Genomic DNA, 27,330 nt, shown 5'->3' with positions numbered 1-27,330 from the left:
GGGGGGGGGGGGGGCGATAGGGGCGATCGCCCCCCCCCCCCCCCCCCCCCCCGAGAGATCTTTGAAAATAATATTTTATGATTGTTGAACTTATAAGTGTATCTAAATATTTTAATTAATAAATAAATAATATTTTTTTATGAGAAATTTTTGTGATAACTGTCAATTGATAATACATATTATATCGGATAAATCGGATTACTGATTAGTGATTGCTCTATGATACGCAAAGATGGAACATTTGGCCCGAGGACTGGGTGACGTAGTCCTGCCAAACGAATGATGGAACGGAACGTCACCTGTCGAAATGGTTACCTAAATGGTCACGATGGGTCATTTCGTCATTGTGATAAACTGATAACTTATCAGATACTTATCTATGAAATAATTAATTATGATATTTATGAAAATGTGTTGTGTCTGTTCGACTGTTCCGTTCCGTTCGCCTGTTCGCCATACAAATATACAATCGTTATTCGTTATCCCGTTTCCCCGTTCACGCTATTTTATATAATCGCCATTGTACCGTCATTAATTCATCACACATTCACACGGTCGTCGTGTATAGTATTATTTTGTACTCGTGCGAAATTCACCAGTTGTTGTAATTGCTGTTACAGTTAAATAATAATCTTTCCTTTTAACTACCTTTTAACTACCATGTCCAATTTATTGAGTCAATGGTTAAAACGCAAAGATGTTGACAATGATCCTGACAATAACAGCAAAAAAATGAAAAATGACACTACGACAAAGATAACCGCACCGACATCTGCAAGTTCATCATCACTGAATACAGCAGTAACTAGTATTTCATCTGGTAGTGCCACTACCACATTTAATTTAGATATAGCAAAATTTTTAAAAGAATCTAACATTAGTATAACTGACCATGACCGTGCTGTATTGATAAAATCGAGTAATATACCTGATATTGATTTTGTTTATCCATTTTCTATACATTCCAAAAAAGGCAAAGAAGAAAAAAGGTACCTAAGTAAAATTTATTTTGAGAAATATAAATGGTTGACATATTCTAAAGAGATGTCTGGATTGTTTTGTAAATATTGTGTTTTGTTTAGTGATAAAGGTGGTCGATATAAAACTATTCAATTATGCAAATTTGTTTCTAAGCCGCTTAAAAAATATGCCAAGCTCCTAGGTAAAGACGGAGATCTAGAAGTTCATAGTAAAAACCATTATCATGTAGCTTGTGTTGAAGTTGCAGATAATTTTATGACTACTTTTAATAATCCAAAAAAGGAAGTTATAAATTTGATAAATACCGAGAGAAAAAAACAGGTTGAAGAAAACCGTAATCGTTTGAAACCTATTGTGGAGTCTATTATATTTTTAGGTCGACAGAATATTCCCTTTCGGGGCCACCGTGATCACGGTAATTTTTTTGAAAATGATCTCGAAAAAAATTCTATAGTCCATAAAGGTAACGTTCGTGAACTTCTACATTACCGAATCAATTCTGGGGATTCAATTCTAGAAAACCATTTGAAAACTACACATTCTAAAGCTACATATATCAGTCCTGTTGTTCAGAATGAACTAATTGATTGTTGTAGTACAATTATAACAGAAATAATTTTAAAAGAAATAAAAGAATCAAAATTCTATTCCGTTATTTTTGATGAAACTACTGACATTAGTCATTCATCTCAAATGAGTTTAGTTATACGATACGTACATAAAGCAGTTGTAAAAGAAAATTTTATTGCGTTTATCGATTGTCATGCATATGTTTACAATACAGATACAGAAAAAAACTTAGAACCAAAATTAAATGGTGAAGTTTTAGGTGACGCAGTAATTTCATTATTACAAAAATTTGATTTAGATCTTAAATACTGCGTGGGCATTGGAACAGACGGCTGTTCAGTTATGGTATCGTTAGTGCGAGGAGCTGTGCAAAAAATTCAATCATATGCCAAAAATGCTATCCATTGCCCATGTGCAATCTACATTGTAGATATTACTGTTGAAGATTTTAAAAAAATAATTGAGGCTGCCACAACGTTATATAATTTCAATGAAACAGTACTTGATGATAAATTGGAACTACAGACAGAATTGGAACTATGGAAAACAAAATGGCAGAGTGTAAAAAATGAAGGTACCTAATATCAATATTAATTTCTAGATAGATTTTGTATATTCTATAATTTGTTGAATATTTTTTTTTTCAGGCCAGGAACTTTGTCAAGACGCTTTGTTATCAATTGATAACTGCAATTCTATTATATTCCCTAATGTGCACAAATTATTATATATAATCGCTTATCTGCCTATTAGTGTGGCTTCTGCTGAACGCAGCTTCTCTACTCTTAGAAGGTTTGAATGCATGTATTAATTAAAAAGCAATAATATTTACCAAGGCTGGGCAAGTTAATGATTTTTTTTAACTTAGTTAAGTTAAGTTAAATATTTTTTGTTCAATTAAATTAAAAGTTAAGTTAATATATTTTTTTAATACATCAATTAAGTTTAAAGTTAAGTTAACAAATTTTCTTAACTTAACTTCAATTAATAAGTTAAGTTAATAAAAAAAAAAAAATGCATTAAAAAGGTTTTAAAATAAGTGAAAATTCAAAATTAACTTAACTGGTAATATTAAAAAAGTAGAAGTTGTTTTTGAGTTAACGTAGATATAAATGAGTTAAGTTAAAGTTAAGTTAATTAAAACAAAGAACTAGTAAGTTAAGTTAATAAGTTAAAATTAACTTAACTTTTAACTTATTAACTCGTTAATGCCCAGCCTTGATATTTACATATTTGATATACAGTGAAGTCGCGATAACTTGAAGGGGGATACAATTTTACTTCGAAATGTGTATTAATTGGGATATTTTACTCGAATTTAGGGTAAACGAGGTTCTAGGGGAATAAAAAAAAAAATCAAGTTGTCAAGTTTTTCGAGTTATCTCGACTGTATAAAGCCTTACTAACAACCTTTAAACAAATGTTTTAATTATTCGGAATGTGGCATATGCTTAATCGCTCTGTATTTAGTTTTTAGTAATAGTAGTTACATTCTCTCTTTGTTATTTTCGTTTACTACTCTCCTCGACTTCACACATCCACTTTTTGGCTTTTCCACTTCTTATTATTTATATCCTTATATTAACCATATTTGCTACTTTATATTATTTTGTCAATAGGTTAAAAACTTGGCTAAGATCAAAAATGGGCCAGGATCGGCTTACAGGGTTGGCATTATTAAACATTCATAAATCTATTGTAATAAATGTTGATGATGTTATTAATCGTTTCACAAGTCTAAAAAAAAGAAATATAGATTTTGTATTGTAAATAAAAATTAAAAATTCTTTAATAAAAGTGCTTAAATCATTAATAAAAATGCGTTGTTTTTTTATGTCTAAAAAAAATTGTATTAATTGGTGGGGGTGGTTTACTCCTCTTAATATGGCCCCCCCCTAGGTGAAGGCTCAAATACGCCACTGATATATGCTTCAATAGCTGAATTTGGTTGGTCTTTTGGCCATCAAACTTAGTTACTATATTATTACTTTATTAGGTACCCAAATGGCCAAATGGCCACATAGCAAATTATTATAATTAAGTTACTTATACAATTAAATTTATTAGTTGTAAAATATTTCGGGGGGGGGGGGGGGGGGGGTTGACCCCCCCCCATATACGGCCTTGTCTTAATACATTTAGTTTTTTACCCTGTGACATAAGTGTGGTGGTTTTGTATAGCAAATCGAAGGATATTTTTGATTTGCGGTGAGGAGCGACGGCGACGTGTGCCGATACACGTGTAATCAATATAATACAATTGGTTTCAATTTTTTTGAGTTTTTTAACAGTAAGTATGATGATTAGAATATTTTTGCATATTTCCATCCATCATAAAAACATACAATTAAAAAAAAATAATCAAAAAGTAGTTTTTTTTAATGTTTTTGTCGTGGATGTCCCGTGTTTTTGACGTTTTTATTATTAATTTTTCAATGTGTTCCAAATTTGTATATATACCAAACATTTGGAAAATAAAAAAAAAAATGTATTTGTTATACGCCAAGCATATTTTTTAATTTCTTCCATATTTGTATATACAAGGTGTACCAGATAGAACTAACTTTTGGGCAAATAAATATTTTTATTTTTTTGTTTTGATCATTAAGTGACTAGCCCTAATTATATAATAATTTTTTAGTTCTGAATATGTATAAAAAAATTTAAATTTAATACTTATAAATACCCTATTTGCGAAATGATTATACGAACAATTTTGATGGTAAAAAGATTTATCTAAGTCAAGCTGTTTATGTTTTAGAATTTTTTTTTAAATTCAATATATTTTTGGTTAAATTAATTTGGAACGAGAACAAATGCAGTTTAGTTCCCACGCTTTTTTTTTCGAGTCCCTCTCCCCCTCCCCCCCCCCCACCAAAAAATAAAATGTGTGGTTAAATTCACGCAAATCATTATTTTGGAAGTTATACCAAAAAACTATAAAATAGTAATTTAAAAAAAAAACGTGATATCTATAATACGATAAAAATATCAATAAATAGTTTTTTAATTTTAATTTTTCAATGAACTAATGTAGGATTATAGGGGATGCTTGGTTTACAAGTTTATTCAAAAAGATAATTGTTGAACTGTTAAAACACTTAGTTCTGAATAGTGCCCAGTGAAAAGTATTTCAATTATTTTATTTTATCGCTTTTATTCGTTTAATAAACGAAAAATGGATGTGCACAACCTGGTAAGAGTATTGCTTCCAAGGCAGACCAAAGCGATGAAGAATATGATCATCAGCCATCTACAAGTAATATTCCAAATGCTAAGATAAATACAGAAAGTCATAGAAAAAAAAACCAACATAAAAAAGTTTGCGACGTACAACTTGAAGATGCTACTATTTCTGGTTTTGCTAATGGTGATTTTTTAATTATTAATTTGTTATACAAATCAAACTCTTCATAAGAGCAAATGAAATCATTTTATGCCCAAGTACTAGATGTACATGAAAATATAACTTATACTACTGTCCCTATCCAATTAACAGTTAAATATCTTAAACACTTTGTAGAATCAAAAGAAATAATTATATTCCCTGATGTGGAAGATATTGGTAGTGTTACAGCTGATGAGATTGCAGATATTGTTTATCCTGAGATATTAAAAAGAAATCGGTACAAGTTTACAATAACGATTTATACTTAACCTATATTTTATGTTCCTAAAGTAACTAATTGAGATTGACCAAGTTATGTTTTTTTTAAATGTAATTTTAAATAAAAAAAAGTGAATAATTAATTTTAAAAAAAGAAAAGTTTATTTTAATGTTACATCTTAAAAATGTGATTATAACTATTGATATACCTATGTGGTATTATATAGCAATTAAGACTGACCAAGTTGTGTTTTATTTTATTTTTATATCTATAATAGGTATCTACTTATAACTCTTGTTATATCTATGTGGTATTGCATAGTAATTAATACTGACCATGTTGTTTTTTATTTTATTTATAATGTAATTTTAAATGAAATTTAATCTAAATAAAGACTAATTGATCTCAAAATGAAAAGAAAAAAATGTATTTAATTGTTTATTCTAAAAAATGTTAAAAAATTGTGTTTAAAAAATTAAAAATAATAATATTTTAAAAGCTGTTTTCTTTTTTTTTTTAAACAGTACACCTGTCACAAGTTAAAATATATATATTTTAACATGGTTTTTTCATATAAAGTAATAGCTGTCCCAAGTTTTCAAAAATTAACGGTAACTTGAGACAAGCATATTTTTTTTTTAAAAAATGAGAAGAGGGGAATCAAAAAAAAACATATGGGTCTTATAGTTGTCGTATACGCCGATCACCGACGTACACAAATAAACGAACAAATTAATTATAAGCACTTTTATTGAACACTTTGACGTCCAGTGGCGATCGAGTCACACGATCACCACCTGGCTCTGACACTGGTGGTCAGTGATAATCGATTCACTACCGCCAACTGACTCTTTTTCTATGTCTACATAATTCTTAAATATTAATCTTAAAATTGAATAGGTATAATGGATATTTTACTTAACCTAGTTACATTTGACTATTAAATTATACATAATTGTTATTAAATTGCCTAATTGTTTTCTTAACCTAGTTGCATTTATGTTTAACGTTATTAATATAGAATTTTGACTGTTATGTTTATCTAACCTGTAGTTGTTTTCTTAACCTAGTTTTTACTTACTTACATTTATTATTTATACATCCTTTTAACTTATATCTATATTAAACGCTTAATACAACATAGTCTAAGCCAAGACCTGAATTTTTGGTACTTACCATAATTATCATATTTTTAAAACTTATCGATCGGCATTAATCTGAATTTTAAAAGTGTCCTAAGTAACCCCATTTTACGGCATATTATTATTAATAATAATAATAATATTATATTAAGTTAATTTGAAACAAAAACATTTTCCCCAGGAAAAAAATTGTATCTACGCCATTGTATTAAATTAATCCTATTACTAGATTGTATATTATATTTAGATGAATATTACATACCAGATTTCCCCAAGGTGTTAGCAATATCCAACCGAATATTAACTTCATGTTCTTCATCTTTATTATTTGTTGTAAGACAGACGAAACAACTCAACATTTTTACGAACCATTTCGAACAGTTGCTCTTTTTCTTCTCCCGATAATTAATGCAATTTAGACATATTGATTCACTTGATGATCGAAATTCACTACCCAAGTGTTGGTTTGTAATTGAAATAAATCGACGGTCGCACGAGATAGTCGCAATACACTGCTCTCGAACCGGTTTGGTGTCACCAGCCCCACGATAAAGTTCAGTCGTGCGTTTGAAATCAGTTAATAGGAATTAATTAATTAGTAAGATGGCCACTGTTGCGCCTTGGAAGCCGTATTATACCTAACCTAGGGTGACTATATTTAAAAAAAAAAAATACAGGACAAAATTAATAATAATTTAAAAAATTTTTTTTTATTAATACTTAATATATATATTAACGATTATCAACAAGTCCATGACAGGTAACACTCAACGATTGTTGGTACCAAACTAATAGCAATAGCTATTCGCTATAATAACCATAACCGTTTTCACAAAACGTACTTTTAGTGAGATAAATAGATAGAATCGAAAGCATATAGTCCGATAACGGTCAATCCGATAACTCCGATAAGCTCCTATAACTTGTAGACATACCCCATACTGATAAATTCAGGCAATCACACACACATAGAAAACTGTATTTGATCTAACAACAACTGGTGTAAATCTCATACACATTTGCACGTTATTTTTGAGCTAGGACTCAGTTGGTGTTATTTTAACATAACTAGTTTGTTAACATAAGAGTAGTACAAGCCAAAGACTTGGTGTTCTATTGAACACCCAATGTAGTTAAATTAACACCAATTATATTTCACATTAACCCCATTAAAAAGTTATATCAACTATTTCGTATTTGTTGAATGAACACCAATTCCATATCACTTTAACCCCATTTCAAAGTTATACCAACTAATTTTTAGCTGTTGAATGAACACCAATTTTTTTCATAACTTGAATTCCAAATAAAAAGTTGAAACTACTACATGGGTTCAATTATAAAATAACATTTTTTCTATGTTATATTAACCCTGTTATGAATTTCAATCACCAAAAACTTCAATGTAAAAATAACACCATACTATGTTGTATCAACAAATATATACTACCTATATGAAAAATTGATTTGGTTGGGGTTTTATAGGTAAATAAACAGCAATGCATTAGATTTGTTTAAATATAATAATTTTATTAACATAATATTTAAAGTGTAGTACAGCTTTCAGTCTATATTATATTATAAAAAAATAAATAAAGTAATAATACATGAAATTAAACATAATATGAATACAAATATAATATATAAATATATAATACATATGTATACTGCAGTAAAAACATACATTAATAATTGTGTTAATTATTCATGATAAATGCATATACAAATAAATTTAAAGCAATTTAAATTAGAGTGCATATCTCAAAGTAGCATATAATTTACCATTGCTAAGAACTCTACTAACAGTAGGAGTAAAGTCTGACAAATCTTTTATATAACAGCCACTAATGTTTAATTCTTTTTCGTCATATTTTTTTATTTCATATGCATGAAAATGGTTATCAAACCCGACAGTTAAAAAAAGTGCATACACTAAATATGGACTCCTCGAATTATTAATAAGAATATTAATAATTTTTCCAAATATACAACCATTTAGATTAATACCTACAATTACTAACATACCAGGTTTATAAGTAACACCTTTATATTCTATCGAAGACACTAAAACTGTGTCTAGTTTAAATTCTGTAGGTAACGAATCAAACACACATTGTGAAAACTCTATAGAAGCATTTATATTTATGCATGAACCTACTTTTAAGTCAGGTTGTAAACCTCTTCGAGTTAAAAACCTATCGACCATTTGTAATTGCAGTTTGTGAGATAGAGTATGTCCTAAATTTATACGGCATGGTATTGCATTTGAATATGCTTTTAAAACTTTATGTTTAGCTTCAAATCTTAAAGAAGATGTAAGAGATATAGGACCATTTTTAAGAAGAAGACGACCATAGTGAGTTAAGATGTGAAATTTAGGTTTTAATAAGCTATTAGAAAAATGTAAATATAAACGATTATGTTCTGAAATTAAATTATCTAGTAAGGTTGCACATTCTGGTTGTAGAACCCTAGCACAACAAATATCAATAATTTTTCTAAGATGTAAATAAAGTTTCCAAATTTCTGTTTCTAATGGAATCAACTCCCCAACAATGAGTCCAAAATACCTAACTAAACACATCATTTCCGACGCAGACATAATAATACAATTATTGTTCAAGTGGTTCTGGTTAATTGGAGGTGGTTTGTTTTTACTCTCAGTTATTCCATATTCAAATAGTAATATCCTTTGGTTTAAATCTTCTAGCGAAAAATAATCATGATTTATTAAGTAGTTAATAATAACAGCCATGACATACCTTGCTACGCCTTCTGACACATCGTGCATAAAATCACAAACACTATTCACTGTTACATGATAGTTTGGAATTTTATTGAAAGCACAATACTCGTTTATACCAGTTTCAGAAACATTAGCTATCATGATATCTGATTCATAATTATTTTCATTTCTTATTGATTCAACTGACTCTTTGTTTGAAGATCACATTTTTTTAAACGGCATATACGACAATAATGGTTTGCAGAAAAACTTTGTACGAAGCCTAACATTGAATTTAATCCTAAATTATCACCTAAGATTAGACCAAGAACAAAATATATTTTTGTGCTGATAGAATTCACTACTATTGTAACACCATTTTCTTTTAAATCAATAAGAGTATTTATAAGGGCAGAAAACATGGTTTTATTGTCAAATTCGTGTGTTCCTCTGTCGGATGAATGAAATAAAAATGCAGGAAAAATGTTTTCCAGAGATGACAAATATTCAGGGGGCAGAGCAGGTACAGTATAATATATACATCCTATTTTATGCACACCAGAATGAGAACCTAGAGGATTCCCCATTTCAGCATCATCGTAATATAGAAAAATAGGAAAAACAATTTTATCTGGGAAATTGATCATTATATTTTTCCATGTAGACCCATTTAAAAAAGATGACAAATTTGAATTTTTCAACGATAAAACCGTATATTGGTAAGCCACATCAAACACACCAGGGAATTCAAAAAAATGTTTAAGGTTCTCCTTTATAGAAAATAAATGCCCTTGGACGGGAACCATAACTTGTCGCTCAACACCAGACACTATTTTATTCTCTTTTGTAAAACCCAACACAATTGTTTTTGGTTTAAAGAATACATTATTTGATTCAAAATATTTAATACGTTGATACTCAGTTTTAAGTTTAGAAAAAGGATTTTCTAAAATATTGAACATATTTTGAATTTCATTTAGTTTGGAGTTATCACAGCTAGTCAAATAAGGTTCAATTTTAGATTTTAAGTGTGAAATTATTCCGGATGAAAACAATTTAGTTGTTCTTTCTACTATCTCTTGCATTAAAGAAGATGTTACATTGGGTTTAGTATTCAAACTGGTTATAAATTTTAAAGCACTACTCTTGACCATATTTTCAAAATTCTCAATTAATCCAACTTCCTCAACAATTTCTACTTCTTTAGATGCTAGGGATTCATTCAAATTCAAAACTGGCGATGAAATTATGTTAAAATTTTTACTAGGCACATTTATATTGTTTAAAAACGCAGGGTTTATATTTGGTATAGAATGTACCCTATTTAGGTGTTGTCTAAATTGTTTTGATCCTTGGAAGTGACTGAAACATTCTTGTTGTTTACAGTAAAATACAGATTGGGTGCCTAAATTATGATAATGTCTTAAATGTAAAATAAGTTGATCAATAGTGGCAAATGATGAAGAACATATAAAGCAAATATACATTTTAAAAAATTGTAAAACTTTACTTTCAAATAACTAATAACTTAAGACTTTAAACCTTATAAAACATAAATCAAATAATTATGGTTACGGCTAGTTGTTAAATGGTTACACATTAAATACAAGAAATAAAAAAATAAAATAATTAAAACTGCCCAGATACCGTTTTTGTTATTGATGTAGACTTGTCATGTGGTGTATGCAGTTGAAATAATAATTGTTGAACAATTAACCATGAATCGTAACACTCTTTTGAATACAAAAAATGTTTTAAAGCACACCTCTAGTGCAATTAAAGGATCCTCGAAACACCAAAATCTCTGATTCACTCGGACATAGCAAGATGATATTGACTGTACATCTTCCCCAACAAATGCTATATATGGTTGAATTGTAGCTCCGTGATGCAAGTATTTTATTTCTCTTTGGCAAAAGTCTTCATGAAACTTTATCATATTCTAAAAAAATTGAACAATAACATATTTTAAAAATGAAAAAAAGTACACTTACAATAAATTTTATATGCCAGAATAATAATCATTAAAGTATCATATTTAAGTACTAAATTATATTTATATTTTAAATATCTTACCGGTACATGTATGGCAAAAGATGAAGCCGATTCTATCAATGATGGCTTCCAAAACTTGGTTTTTACATTAACATTATTATTTTTAATTTGTGTTTTAGTAGGGATAAGGTATGGCACTAGTAATAAACTAATAATAATGTTGGATCTTAAATCTGGAAAAAAAATACCACTTGTTATACTTTTAATGTTTTATAAAATATGTGAACAGATATTTCATTCATTGGTATATTTTACTCGTTTTAAAATTAAATTCATTTGACTCACCTCCATTTAAGTATGTAGTATCTAACAGTGTTAATAGTGTTAGAGCATATTTATCTTTTATGGACGATCTTCTTATAATAACCAAATGTTTAAAAAATTGTTCACATGAATTCATGTATGTGTTCCTATCATCAGTAATTGCATGAGTTATTAGGTTTCCAATTTTGAAGTCTTCAAGAACCTAATGGCATAATTAATTTTGTACTTTTACATTACCTAGTACTTATCATATTTGAATAAACAAATTTAAAAAATATAAGTACATACCAGTTTATAACCCTTAGGACTCTGGAATATTTGCCATTTCAAGAAAATATCTGATATTAACTGCTCATTTGATTCAAAAATATCATATTTTCTAACTTCAAATGTAATTAGCCATTTTTCTTTTATGATATTGAGATTAGAAAAATTAAGTCCATCAGTCTGAAGCCATTTTGTGGCAGATTTAACTTCTTCTATAATAATGAAACGGCACAAAAAAGTTTTCAATTGATTTTATTATTATTTTGAATACCTAATATCTTTAGAATTATTAAATTTACCTGAAAAATTTGGAAGTGAGGAGGGTGTTGCTTGGGTAGCAACTGTTTTTTTTCTTTCACAAGAAATTGCCCCAGCCAATCTTAATTTGCGTGCAACATTTTTCCAACGCTCAATCAATTTTCCCTTGGCATGAGCTTGATGTTAGCCTTCAGTTTTTGAAGGTATGAAATAAACACTCTATATAAATTATATAAATTAGTATTTATTGTAGTATATTATAGTAATTAGATCCATTTTTATTATTAATCCCATTATTAATTTACTTTTTGCTCTTTTGGAAATACTTCCACGATTAACTCAGATATCTCCCTAAAGAATAAATCAGTACCTCTGTAACAAATTTTTAAATAGTTTTATTATTTAGTATATTAGGTGTATGTAGTACAATTTAATAATATTATATCGGTACCATTAGAATATATATAGGTATAATATACATACTTATATATTATTTTTAGTTGAAAAGGGGGATAAAGTAACATTTAGGTATCTATTGATATTTAATGTTAGGTTTATTAAAATCCAAAAAAAAACTTAATCAATTGTATCATTATATATTATTAATGTTGGTAATATTATAAAGTACCTATAATTTATTAATAAACACAAAATTATATGATTCAATTATAAGCAATTAGTATATCCATGAGTTAGGTACTATTATTATGATGTAGTAACAATATTAAAATGGCATACCCATAGGCGAATCTACAGGGTGTGCCTGGTGTGCCAGGGCACACCCTGCGACTCGTATAAAGTTGTGTAGGGCCCATAATACTCATTTCAGTTACAATGGTATTGAGTCTAAACATTAAACAATTTGTATTTTAATTTTAATACATTTTTATGGGTACAAATATTGTCAATAAATGTTATCGTGATAAGCATAGTTGATAAGAGATCAGCAATATTATCAAGAAAAGAGAAAATATGTATGTTTATTTATAGCACTGCTATAGTCGTAATTTATATTCATAATCATAGTTATTTTATGTAATTTAATTTTACCAGTAATTATTATTTTTATGGTTGACAAAATGAAAAATACTTTATTTCGTATAAAGTATTATTGTATTAACATTTAACACAGAAAAATAAAGCTTAACACGTTCAATGCCACTGTCGACGGGTAGTCGACAAATATAGTGTTCACTTTGATGGTTTATAATTTTTACTAGCTACGGGATAACGGTCTGAAATTTATTGTAGGCGATCAGGTTCCTTCTTACGAATCTAACGATACCATTGGTTTTTAATTTTGTTTATTTTTGGTTTGGATATTTATTTTTCCCCGAAATCACGACGACGTTTATCGCCGATAATAATTGTATACCGTATCATTATAACTCGGTCGCAATTTGACATAATAAATGGTATAAATAACATTCCCAACACTAACATAATATTCATACAAATTATTTTATGCTGTATACACCGTGTTCCTCAGAATACAGGGTGATTCGAAAATATAAAACTATTTTTATTACGCAATGAAAATTTTAAATTATTACAAACTGTATTATTTGTATTTTATGAATAACATTATTTTAACCGTCACTCTATAATTATTTATTTAATAATATATGAAATAAATTATTATTTTCAATTAGTTACATACTAAGATAAGTACGTATTTCAGCGTCGCGCCGTCGCGTATCGCCGGTGTCGACGCATAGTCGACCGTACGTAGTTTCGGCGCGGCGACGAGGGCACTGCGCCGTAAACACTAGCGGAGCTCAACGTGTTAATATCATGTCGCCTAAGAATTCAAGTGGTCACTCAAAAAGAGTGTTAAAACAAAAAAAAAACCGGTCAAGTGCGAGTTGGCTCGCGCACCGAGGGTTCCGTAGTCCGTACAAACCTGTAGGTATATAAGTAAAAGTTTACCCATCACGACAATCGAGTCATAGTTATGGTATTTTTATTGCAAAATTAAATTTATAACATCAAAATATGGAAAGCTGGAGGATCATAAATACGCGTTCGTGAGGAAAAGGATTAGAAGTTTAAAATTATTTGAAAAAAAAAAAATATTTTATTTTATATGATGAAACTAAAAATTTACGGTTTTCGTAATTTTTCCTATATCTGTACTATATGACGTGACTTCGTACGAAATTTCAAGATTCTAAGTTCACGGGAAGTACCCTGTAGGTTTTGATTCCCGTGCGAGTTTCGAAAATTTGCGGAAATTTGCGGCCTAAATGGCTGTATCTTTTGATTGCGTTGGCTTAGAAGGTTGATTTTTCTACAGCTTCCAGGGACAGTAGACCTGAGTATCATATACAAATTTCAGTTTGATACCTCCACGCGTTCCTGAGAAAAACGCTCTTGACAGACGGACGGACGGACGGACAACAAAGTGATGTTATAAGGGTTCCGTTTTTTTCTTTTGAAGTACGGAACCCTAAAAAGATGCAGAACTGAAAAAAATGAAAGGTTTATTAAACAAATTTTTGAACAAAATTGATTCAAGTAAGTACCTATATACTTGAATACTTCATTCTAATAAATAATATAAATATCTTGGTATTTAATTATGATAAATTGCATTAATTAATATCATTGTTCTTATTTAGTTTTATTTGATACCTACCTATTAATTATTGATAAAAAAATATAATATAGTTTACATCTACTATATATTGACTTACTATTCTCTATACTTTATAATTATTAAACATATTTCAAAAATATTTTTTTTTAAGAAATTTGAAAAAATTGTTCAATTGTATTTATATTATTTAGGTAGTATTTGATAAACTGGGTAACTATTAACTATTATAACTATTATAGCTGTATTATTTAATAATGACAAATGCAATGAGCTGTGTACCTACCTAGTTATTATTTTTTTTTTTATACTGCAATCATAACCCATACAATTATACAAATATTTTAATATTTATGCTACTTATTAGTTTAACTAGCACATTAAAATCATATATTTTTGATATAGTTATTTATAGTTTTTTATTAAAAATGATGATATTTGTACTGTGAATGCTAACGATATATTTGAAATTAAATTAAATTAAATTCAGGTACAATAAAGTATAATATAATTACCTATTACTATTTAATACTGTAATAAAATTGTATAATTTATTTAGAATTTATTCTACTTATTAGTTTATTGAGTTAAAATTCATATATTTTTTTAATTGTGATAGTTGATGATGACAAATGTAATAAAAATGTTGATAATATTGATGGTTGTATGAATAATTGTACTGAAGATGTAAATGGTAAAGTAGCCATGGGATATTCAGGTACATAAACTATGTAGTTATTTTTATTTTATACCATAATACATAAAATATGGATAAAATTGTATAATTTATTTAGAATTTATTCTACTTAATAATTAACTGAGTTAAAATTCATATATTTTTTTTAGTTGTGACAGTTAATAATCAGACAAACGATAGTAAAATTTCAATAATTAATGATTTATTGGATCCTGCAAATAAGTTACCAACAAATACTGTTGAACTGAGGAACAGAATACTTCAAGGACCATATCAGCCCGAGCTTACAATTTATCCAAGAACACAACAAGGAGATAAGAAACGTTCGTTTCAAGCAAATTGGTTTAAGATTTATAAATGGCTTGAATACAGTCCAAGTTTAGACAAAGCATTTTGTTTTTCATGCCGTTTCTTTAGAGGAAGTAATTTAAATTTAGGGCAAATTGACTATACTTTTTCAGTTAACGGTTTTACAAACTGGTATAAAAGTCAGGAGTCTTTTAGAAAACATCAGTTATCTAAATACCATCTCCTTAGCTCTGACTCATTAAAACAATATCTCGATTGCAAACCTATAGATGTTTTATTGAATCATGAAATGGAAATTATACATACAAAGAAAGAAGCTGATCGTAAACAAAATCGAAAAGTTATGGAGCGATTAATTGACGTTGTAATTTGTTTATCAAAGTGTGGAAAACCATTACGAGGACACGATGAGTCAGAAAAAAGTCTTCAAAAAGGACTTTATCTTGAGATAGTCCAATTATTAACCAAATATGATCCTGTACTAAAAAATCATTTTGAAAATGGTCCAAAAAATGCTAGATATACAAGTAGTTCCATTCAAAATGACTTAATTTTTTCCATTCAAAATGTTGTCAAACGGTCAATAAAAGAAAAATTTAATCAAAAATATATTTCAATCATTGCAGATGAAACGAGTGATGTTGGGCACCATGAACAAATTTCTATAATCTTTCGTTATTTTGATAATTCAACAAAAAGACCAGTTGAAGTATTTGTTGGTTTAAGAAGACTTCATTCTGTCAAAGCAGAATCAATATTTTCTGTTCTTGATGATATAATGATAGAATACAACCAAAACTGGAACTCTGTACTAGCTGTTTGCTTTGATGGGGCATCAACAATGTCTGGTCACATCTCTGGGGTACAAGCTCGTTGTAAACAAAAGAATAACAAAATAATTTATGTACATTGTTATGGACATTGTTTGAATCTTGCATTTAGATTCAATTTCAAAAAAAAATGGATCTCAGATTAATAACAGAATTATATTTGACTTCTTAGGAACTGTACAGTTTGCATATACGTTCATTGAAGGTAGCCCATCACGCCATGCAGTTTTAGAAAAAATTTCAAATGAATGTAATCAAAAATTAAAAACATTAAAATCATTGTCTACAACAAGGTGGGCTTGTAGGGCCGAAGCTATTTCTGCTATTAAATTTAATTACAGCATTTTATTAAAAGCATTAGAAGAAATTTGTGATAGTACTCAATTTTGTGAATACAGAGCCAAAGGTTTTGGACTCTTAAGTCAAATGAAAAGTTTTAATTTTGTTTTTGCCTTATTTACAAAGGAGCCTATTTTACAAATAATTCTAAAAGTGAGTTCAGCTCTTCAATCTCCAGTTTTAGATTTAGTATCAGCTGTTGAGTTGATTAAAAATTTGAAATCAGCAATTGTCAGAATAAGAAACAATCCTGAAGAGTATGAAGAAGTTTACAGACAAACAATTGATATGTGCAATAAACATGAAATTACCATTCCAGAGGTTAAAAAAAGAAAAGTTTCTGTGAAAATTGATACAAACAAAACCACTCAATATTTTACAGAAACAATTTATGATGAAATGAAGATCAATGTATTTTTCTTATTGCTAGATGATTTAATTGGAGAAATTGATAAAAGATTTTTAACAAAAACATTAGACATTATAGGTGCTGTAGGTAATCTAATTAAGTTAAATCTGAGTAAATATGATTACACTATGTTAGCAGATTATTTCAAAATAAATGTAACCGAATTAACAACAGAAGTAAAATTATTAAAAGAAGCTGAAAATATTCCATCTGGAACATGTTCACATACTGTCTATAAATGGTTAGATTGGTTGGCCATTTCAAATCGACAAGATGTATTTAACAGTTTCAATCAAGTATTATCAATGTTTGTAGTGATACCCGTAACTAGTTGTGGATGTGAGCGTATTTTTTCAAAAATGACTATTGTTAAGTCTAAGTTAAGGTCCACTATGTCTCAAGATCGCTTAGAATCTCTCTTATTTTTATTTGTGGAGCAGGAATTAACTAACTCAGTGGACATAAATAATGTAATTGAAGAGTTCAAAGTTATGACTCCTAACCAAAGAAGACTAATTTTATAAAATGTACCTATAAAAAATAGTTGTTAATTACTACCAGTTATATTATATATTTGATACAATTCTTTGTTATAATTATAATAAAATTAAGTTATATATTTAATGCATTTCTTTGTTATTAATGATAATAAAATTAAGATGTTATAGGTATTAAACTTCCAAGAATTTTAAACATAATTGATTAACAATTTAATTGTTGGTAGACGTATGTCCAAAAAAAAATAACTGAGTAACACACTAACATATATAGAACTTTGCAATAGTTGTAGTTTATTAAATTGAATAATTTTGAAATATAACATGTATATTTTACAGCACGAAAAATAGCATCTAAACTAGGTAATACAAATGCATCTTAATATTATTTAATATTATTAATATTGTGATTTCAAATGGGAAACATATTTTAAACGTGTGATAACTGAGAGGTATTTTGAACTACAGAGGGCTTTTTTGAGGTAAAGGCACACCCTGCTATGAATTCCTAGATTCGCCTATGGGCATACCTACATTTCTTTTTAATCGTAAATTTAAACCATAAGTACCTACCTATTATGATCGATAAAAATATTATTTTAAAATTTTAAATAAGACTTAAAGTAATTAATTTATGCCGAATTTCTCCACATTAATTAATAAGAGACTAAAAGTGACTGACCAAAATAGGTAACAAAGTGAGAAGTGACACTAAACATACTTGCTTTGGTCCTGCAAAAGGTGATTAATTAATAACTGCGTAATTAAGTTTTGAGCATCATCAGAGAGGTATCCATTATTTTTTTTTCCATCAGCTAGTGCACACCGACCATCGTTGGTTGTATGTAATAGATTTAATACAGTCTATAACAACATATTTCATTCATTTAAAAACAAATAGATACCTACAAATTATTTCAGATTTATTAAATGTCATTATTTTACTTCAATTGTCCATTCCATCGGTTTATAAGAACCAAATTTTGTATGAGGAAGTGAGTATGGAGTAGAAATGTTGAGTTCTTTTGAAGAGTTTTTGTCTCGGTTTTTGTTAACTGTAGGAGTACTATATGAAATATCTTCGAGACTTAAACTCTGATCTACACTTTGATCTATACTATGTTCTATACTCTCGTTAACTGGATGAAAATTACTAAGCGTGTGATATTCCTAATAACAAAATGAAAAAAAAAAAAAATACCAATAGTTGGTAGTTACTATTTAAATACACAATTTAGGCCAGTGCTTTATGAAAATAACTAAATTGGCTTATGGTGGCATTATTAAATGCAATACGTAATGCTTAAACAAATAAATTGGGAAGTCGGACTGACACAAGCTCTAACGCCTGTAACCTTAATATTTATAACCTACTTATATAATAAATGTATCTAATAATTAAGCGTTACGTACCTCTATAGTATGTATAAACTGATCCATGTTTTGAAATATTATACCGTAATACCATATATTGAGACTTCAATATCCGTCAGACAACAGGAACAATGTAGGTCGAAATTTCAATAATTTGTACAACAAATGTAAAATGTAAAATATTAACTCGTCAATGGCGAACGGCTAAAAACAAGTAACAGTGTAACACTGAAAAGATTTCGGTAATACAATTTTGAATTATTGAACGAATAATTCGTGCCTCTTGCGGTAGGCGGTCGCCGGTCGAACTAAAGCGGTGATTAAAATACTGAGTGTCTGAGTATTTTTAGTTACATTTGTACGGGTATGTGTAGGAAAAAGACCGTTTGCAGGAAAAACCCAAAATAACCGATTATCTGCTAAATCAAAATATATTTTATTTTTATGCCACGATAACAACACTACAACAGATAATAATTAAAACAACACTTTTAGTGTTATATTAACAACAACAAATAATTAATTTAACACAGTTTAAAATTGTTATACGATCAAACTAGTGAATTGCTAAATTAAGTACATATTTTTCTTATTTTAAGACACTATGGAGTTGTATTGACATAATTAAGTTCAGATTAACAATATAACTTCTTTAAAATTACAATATCACTATTGCTATTTTAAGATAATTTGTTGTTCAGCAAATGTATTTTGAATGTACCCTTTTTTGGCGTTAATTCAACTACAAAATGTTCGTAAGTCTACAATTATACTGTCAAGAATGTAACAATTGTTAAAACAACAACAATTTTTCTATGTGTGTGCAAGATTACAATTATAATCATTATTCATTACTTTCGTAAGTTTCGTTTTCAAATTCATTAATTTTGTTTGATCAAAAAAACAGGACAAAAAGCGTCCTGAATGAAGTTTGTCAGGACAACAGGACACAACGCTGAAATAAAGGACAATCCTGTAAAAAACAGGACGTATGGTCACCCTAACCTAACCTAACCTTATTAACCTTTACGATCGATATGACGATGCGTACCGAACATGCATAATAACTGATTAATCGAGAATATACAGTCATTCCTTTCGGAAAAAAAAACTGTTATAACTTGAATACTTTGTAATTATAGCCAGGCACTTCTTTCCCATTAGGCACTTTGGGCATATTCCCAGAGCCCCGCTATCGATGGGGCCCCTTCCCCCCTTAGCTTCTAGAAGGGTATTTCTTCAATAAAAATACAATGTTCAAAATTTCAGGGTTATTTTATTATTATTTTTAAATTTATATTATACTACCTATATACAATGTGAAACGAAAAAAATAAAATAATATACAATAAAAATTACAGATTGTAAATGATGTCTGTCACAAACATTATATTTGAAATGAAGCTTGAATGATTTGTACTTCTTATATCAAGATGATATTCTATATCATCTTATTTTACGCTTACACCGTGTTTACCCAACTTCAAAATTTATGTCATAAAATATTCCATATCTACTAATCGATGTCCTGACAACATAAGTTCATCAGATTTTACATTACAATAAGACAAGAAAATAAATCTTTCGATGAGATATCGTTAATTTACGAGTGAATATCTAATAGATATCGTACAAATTGCTCATAACTAAATATATGAAATATAATATGTTATAAAAGTAATTGTTTGTTTTATTTTTCAAGTGTAGAAAAACTTTTGAGATATCTTATTACTTACAGAGATTTCTACAAACTTATATTCATTTAAATCGTTTTACATAATTTATCATTTAAAATTAGGTTTTTACATAATTAGACACCCAAACATTTCTTCGTTGCCAGCCATCGACAACCGATCACGTTCTTCGTCCACTTGTTTCAATTGCTGCTCCAAATGGTAAATGTCGGTCAGCAGAACGGCCGTGACCATAATTTGGGGTGGAGGTAGTAGCGTACAATTGGAACCATCGGCATCTCCCGTATACACTGTTGTCGGCGACTCTTCCTCGCCCTGCACAGCCGCCAAAGTTAAGGCCACGCGGGGCAAAAGTTTTGCGTAACGCGTCTCTATGGATTTCCGGCTACGGGCTGGAACTCGGTCGAGAACCAACGACTTAATTGATCTCAATATGGACACTCTCATTTTTCTCAGCGCATGACCCCCCTTTTTAAGAGCTTTCTTCGTTGACGACGGCCAGAGGTCAAGGTTGCCGTCCGTTTCCTGTCCCAACGATGACATAACGGAGTAAAGCTTTTTTGAAACGTCAGTGAAAACGCGTGATTGGTTAACTCTTTGCAAAGTAGTTATTGTAATGTTGTGGTCGTTGTTTATCAACAACGTCGTCCGAGATACCAACACGATTCACGAAAGCCAGACAGACGCCCACTCCATAGTAGCTTTTTAAAAACGTTGTTACCTATTTTTTCTATAGTTCATTTTAATAATTTAATTATTTTTGAATAGTTGAAAATAGTTTGGTTTTTAATTTGTAGAATATAAAGATTAAAGCATACCTATACATACTGATAAGTAGGTTTTCAAATTGTTTAATACAATATTATAATCAATATGCGTTATGAATTAAATTGTAAAAATTATAAGTAAACTATGCATATTTTTTGTAGCATAAAACATTTATTAAATTGAATTCATGAAACAAACTCAAGTTTGCGATGTCTTTTTAGACATGAAAACGTTCGTTCTGATGTTACTGTGGACACTAGTTAAGTACATAATATTTGAACTAAGAAATTAATATTTTGAAAAATTTCCTTCTTGTATAGCCTTTATGCTTTCAACCCACTTTCAGGATGTTGCCCATTATTGTTCTTAGGTACTGCATGTATTCATTTAATTTTGCTTTAATAATTTGAATGTCAGTACCTATGGGGGTAAAATTGAATAAGTTCAACAAAGTAATTTGAATATGATCCCAAAAACAAACATTGAAATCCTAGAAATAATTTTCCAAAATTAGTATATATAAATAAAAATAAATTTAGCTAGGTGCTATTCTTTAAGTGCATTTTTGTGACATAAAAATGCTCATTCAACTGTTGTGTAAATGAATCAATGTATGGTATAGTTAATGTAACTCTATAATCAGTGTAATTTATACAAGGGTTGGCTCGTTTTGTTCATTTTTTACTAGTACGTTTTATTGATATCTAATATATTAGCCATTTTCTATAGTAATATTATTTTCATTAATTAAATTAAAAAATATATAATATTATAATATATTTGATTATCTTTACCTCAGCTTCTTTAAACAATCGTTTAAACTCTTCATTTATATTTCCACGTACACTTTGAATAGTAGCAACAGTGACTTCAGCTAGATCCACTCCTTCTTTTAATTCAAGATTAACTTTTTGCAAAAGTTTACACAGTGGTAAACCACATGAAAATAAAAGCTAATAAAACAAAATATTTTCATTGTGGTTAAAAATTATTATTAATATTTTATACAAATGCATGACAATACATTTATATTATTTACTTTAATAACTTCGAGTGAAATTAAAAATTCTGAATCCATTGCTTTCATTAATATGTTGGCTTCAATCGAAGTTGTGTCATTCTACTCGTATATTTTTTCTAGTCAATGAACTACATAAGGAAATAACTCTACAAAGTCAATTATAGCCATATATCTTTCTACCCACCGTGTCGCATCACAACTATGTTTAATAAATTTTGATCTTGTATCCAACTATAATATTCACTAATTACCATTCACAATAGTTGATGCAATGTCTTTTCCTGTCAAACTATGAATTTCTAAAAAACGTTCGCATACAAATATATTTTCATCAGAACCAACAACATACGAATATCTAACACATAACGCTAATTGATCTTTGACTGAAATGTCAGTCGTTTCATCTGCTAAAACTGAAAAGCATTTAGTAGAATTGACCTCTTTGATAATTTTCTCTAATACATGATCTCCAGCAGATGAAATAATTTCATTTTGAACGTTTGTACATGTGTACATGTGTATCGGCCATCAGATTCCAAAAAATATTTTTAATGATTCAGATCTTTAGCCTTATACTTCAAAATGTCATGGAAATTACCTTCATTAGGTTCAGAGTCAGCTATAAAATAATGGGAATACAACATCGCTATAAGTAACATAGTTAATTGAAATTTATATTTTTGATTTTAATATTACTTTTATACCCTATAAACTTCCGGCCAGGTCGATCTACGACTACATGTTATGTGGTTTTTTGCAATCACATATTTAAAGCCTTTAAAGCCTGTTCCCAAATCGATGTCATTTACACCGATTTTGCAAAAGCTTTTCATCGTGTTGATCACTTGTCCCTCGTGAGCATTCTGAAAGAAACTGGTTTTGGTGAGCCTCTTCTTTCCTGGTTCTGTTCCTACCATGATAATAGAAAGCAGTGGGTATCATTAGGTCATATTCATGGTATCTGTTCTACTGTCCTTCCCATTTCATCAGGTGTTCTCCAAGGTGGGAATTTATCTTCTTTACTTTTCAGCTTATTATTTTACAGTATCAATAAGGCTTTAAAGCAAGTGCACTTTTTAGCGTTTGCGGATGACATAAAATTATTCTATCAAGTGAACTCATTGAACGATTGTTTAAAACTCCAAAATGATTTTAATGATTTAGTTTCATAGGCTGCAAACTTAGGCCTGCAATTTTATATCTCTAAATGTCAATCAATGACCTTTACAGGTAAAAGTTCTCCTATTAGATTTAATTACAATGTAAGTGGTTTTTCTTTGGTTCCACTTGACAAATCCTTTAACGATTTAGATTTTATCTTTGATCCCAGGCTTAGTCATAACTTGCATATAGAACAGGTCTGCCGCAAAGCTCTCAAAACCATAGTTTTTTTCAAGCAGGTAGCTGCCGAATTTAAATTAGTCTCCCCTTTGAAAACACTTTATTGCTCGCTTGTTAGGCCTATCTTAGAATATTGTTCGCGAAAAGACAACTCGTTCGAATTAATTTATTATTATTAAACTGCGACATACCAAATCAGAAGGCTATCGCGATAAGCTAATGATCACGACACCGGCAATCTCCTTATTATCTCCCGTTTCTGAATTAATTTATTATTATTATTATTGTTACTATTATAGTATTATTTTTTATTATCGTGTTGGTTAAGCATCTGTTCTTATATCTTGTAACGTCACAGAATTTTAGGCCTACAATAATATTAGCATTAGTCATTGAACACACCTTTCCCCACAATAATATTATTATCATACCTATCGATCTGCGACCATTACTTTAATGGTAATCCTATTATTACAATAGCGCGTTGCGATTAAGACGAACAATAGTCACGTTATATACTCAATGTCCCCCAACCTCTCTTCAACATCGTGTCCGGCGAGCGTAATTTGAAAACGTGTCATGGTAGGCTCATTTAACTGGCCCCCTCCACTATCACAATATATGCATCAATATTATTATCATTTAAAATCTTATCAACGTTTAAATGATGTTTTTCTTAGTACACTGGAAATTTATTTTTTAATAATTATTTAAGTGTTATTGTGTTATAAATACTTATAATAATAATGTTAGATTTAAAAAGATTAGGAGTTAATGATTGGAGAAATATAATTCATGATCGAGAGAAGAGAGAAGCAAGAAGCCAGAAGAAAAATTCAATAGTTAATGTAAGTTTTTAAAATATTTTTTATATTTATTTGTGTATTTTGTAAGTATATAGTAATAGTTACATACATAAACTGAAGGTATAAAATGAGTTGTAAGACACAAAAATTTGAATTACGTTACATAAAATATAAGTAAAAAGTATAAATATAATAAATAATTCAATCAGTCCAAAATAAAAAGTGTAATAATTAAAATAGTCAAAATAAATTCAATCAAAATTTTATAATCCCAAGATAAATAATTAAATCAGTCCAAAAATACTAAAATATAAATAAAATTATAATCATATAATTATTAGTCAAAAATAAAAAGTATAATAATTAAAATAGTCAAAATAAATTCAATCAAAATGTTATAGTTCCAAAATAAATAATTCAATCAGTCTAGGATTTAAGTATTTAATTCAAAAAGTCATGAAAATCATCCAGGGGTCATTTTTACCTCGGTGTATTGAAGAGATTCAGACAAAGGTCTGGGGGCTGGACTCGGATTAGTACATCCCCAGTACCCCCCCCTGTAAGAAATGCGTATAACTTTGGAAGTGATAAAGCACTAACGACGGGATAAAGTGCACTAACGAGCACTAACGAAGCACAAACGAATAAAATTTGTTTGGACCAGAAATTCGAAATGGGGGTTGCTGGCATGTCCCCAGCACCCCCCTGTAAGAAATAGGGATAACTTTGGAAGGGATAAAGCACTAACGACGGGATAAAAATCACAAACGAGCACTAACGAAGCACAAGCGATCGCCCCGGGTTTGGACCCGAAATTCGAAATGGGGGGTGCTGGGGACATGGACCTGTCGACAGATGCCTTTCTGTCGCATATACTTGAATTCTTGACGAGCGATTCGATGTCGATCGGGCGGTAGTCGTCGCGGGTGGGTGAACAACGGCGGCCCGGTCGTGTGTAACTCGTGTACCATGTCGTGTTGAAAAACGCTCGGTACGGGCGATTCACTGGAAACTTCCGGATAGTCACGGAGGAGTGCTGTCCATTTCAGCGGTTGTGCGATGACGGATATCGACTGGATCGGTGCCGTGTCCGTGGGCATCGTTTTCACGGATGTGCTCCCTGCAAAATCGACGAGGCGACTGCGGCGTATTTCGATAAGTAACCCGTAATAATGTAGAAAATCAGCCCCTATTATTGGTCGTGAAACGTCGGCCATTTCGAAGCACCAAGTAAACAAACGTTTACCGAGGTCGAGATGTAGTTGTTTGGGCCCGTAGATTTTGATTTTAGTGCCGTTTGCGGCTGTCAATTGTACATTTGAGGTTCGGGGGGCGATGGAATGATCAAGGGGAATCACCGAATTTTTCGCACTGAAGTCAATTAAAAAACGGCGTCCGGTGCGGGTGTCGTTGACGAAGAGTCGGTGACTGGTCATTGAGCACCGCCGTGGACTCAATTTTTCTTCGTGCGGCTGAAGGTGCACGGCTCACGTCAACGCTGCGCGTGATCGGCGTAACGCTGATGGTAGTAACACCACCCCGCCGTCTCTTGTGACGACGTCAGTTGGTGAGGTGTCTTGAACCGGGTGTTCCTGCTTGATGGCTGGTTCAACAAAACCCCCGGTGACGTACTAGGCTCGCATAATCGCGAGATTTGCGTGGTGAGCTCTCCAAACTCTCGACCTTCTTGCTGGTTTCTCGGGCGGTTTGGGTTGCGAGCTGGTGTTGGACATCGAAGGTGGGCTGTGTCGATGTCGCGTTGTCGAGAACGGCGGACGAATTTCGCGCGTCGACGCCAGCCACTTCCCAAGAGAAACTGGCCGCCCAAATTTGATATGGGAGTTCGGCGAGCTCATCGAGAGGTGCCTTGATGCCGGCGATGACGGTCCTGACCGCAGCGGTAATTTAATACTCCAAAAAGCCTCAAGGGCCATCGCTCATATCGTCGGGAAAAACCGCGCACATGTCGCGCAACAACCGCTACGGTGAACGGTCACCAATGTCACCAGGTTAAGCCATCGCAACCATCCGCGTCTGCGACCCACTGGCCACTGTAAGTCGAAATTAAGCGCGCTTTGACCGCCTCGTACGATGCGTCGAGTCCCAATAAATCAGCGACCACGTGGACGCCATCTTCGTCTAGGGCAGACAGCACGAGGTTGACACGAGAAATGTCAGCACGGATGCGGCCGCTGTGGAAAACGGCTTCAGCGTGCAGGAACTACTGTAATTTGAACATTGCTGTAATTTTTACGTATTTAGTCAAAATTTTAACTTTAAATGCTTATAAAAAAAAATCGTGCCTATGTATTTTTAATATTTTTTAACTGCTATTGTTATAATGTGTTAGAAGCCTTGTATTAAATTTTCAAGCTTTTCTACGGAACACATAAATTTTTATCAATATTTATAGAAAAAAAAAACTAAAAAAGTTGAAAAATTGAAATGTCAGTAAACAGCTCAAAACAAATCTAAATATTTTGAAAATTTTATCAAATATAGAAAATGCCTATATAAACATTCAGTGAAAATTTCAAGTATCTGCGGTCATTTTTTTTAGAGTTATCAAAATAAAGAAATCGCTAAAAGTGAAAATCCAATGTTGTAAAAATTTAAATTTCAAATGCTCATAAAAATTTAATTTGAATTTCCGGTGGACTTTTTGTTTGTGACAAAGATTGAAAAACTTTTAAGGAATCTTGAATTAAATTTTCAAATCTTAGGTTTAAAAAGAAAATTTTTTATGAATTTCTACCTTAAATAATTTGTGAATTTTCGT

At 30.3% G+C, this 27,330-nt stretch overlaps 3 pseudogenes across 1 annotated transcript; all 3 read right to left on the bottom strand.

Annotated features, from left to right (window-relative positions):
- Positions 1-22,590, bottom strand: part of LOC149062534 (52 kDa repressor of the inhibitor of the protein kinase-like) — a 177,648-nt pseudogene extending 155,058 nt beyond the window's left edge.
- LOC149062536 (uncharacterized) lies at positions 8,049-10,513 on the bottom strand (annotated as a pseudogene).
- On the bottom strand, positions 10,699-18,549 carry LOC149062535 (uncharacterized; annotated as a pseudogene). Its single transcript, XR_016190694.1, has 8 exons — positions 18,493-18,549; positions 18,269-18,411; positions 12,176-12,242; positions 11,912-12,089; positions 11,634-11,824; positions 11,367-11,547; positions 11,103-11,254; positions 10,699-10,968 (listed from the first exon to the last, which is right to left on the bottom strand). The product of XR_016190694.1 is annotated as an uncharacterized LOC149062535 (transcript).
- Positions 22,591-27,330: the final 4,740 nt, after the last annotated feature.

Source organism: Diuraphis noxia, unplaced genomic scaffold, assembly GCF_037042655.1.
Source record: "Diuraphis noxia isolate RWA-SAM2 unplaced genomic scaffold, SU_Dnox_SAM2 contig0001, whole genome shotgun sequence".
NCBI classification, from domain to species: domain Eukaryota; kingdom Metazoa; phylum Arthropoda; class Insecta; order Hemiptera; family Aphididae; genus Diuraphis; species Diuraphis noxia.
The sequence above is the reverse complement of the archived record's forward strand: the minus strand, read 5'-3'. Positions and strand labels throughout refer to the sequence as shown.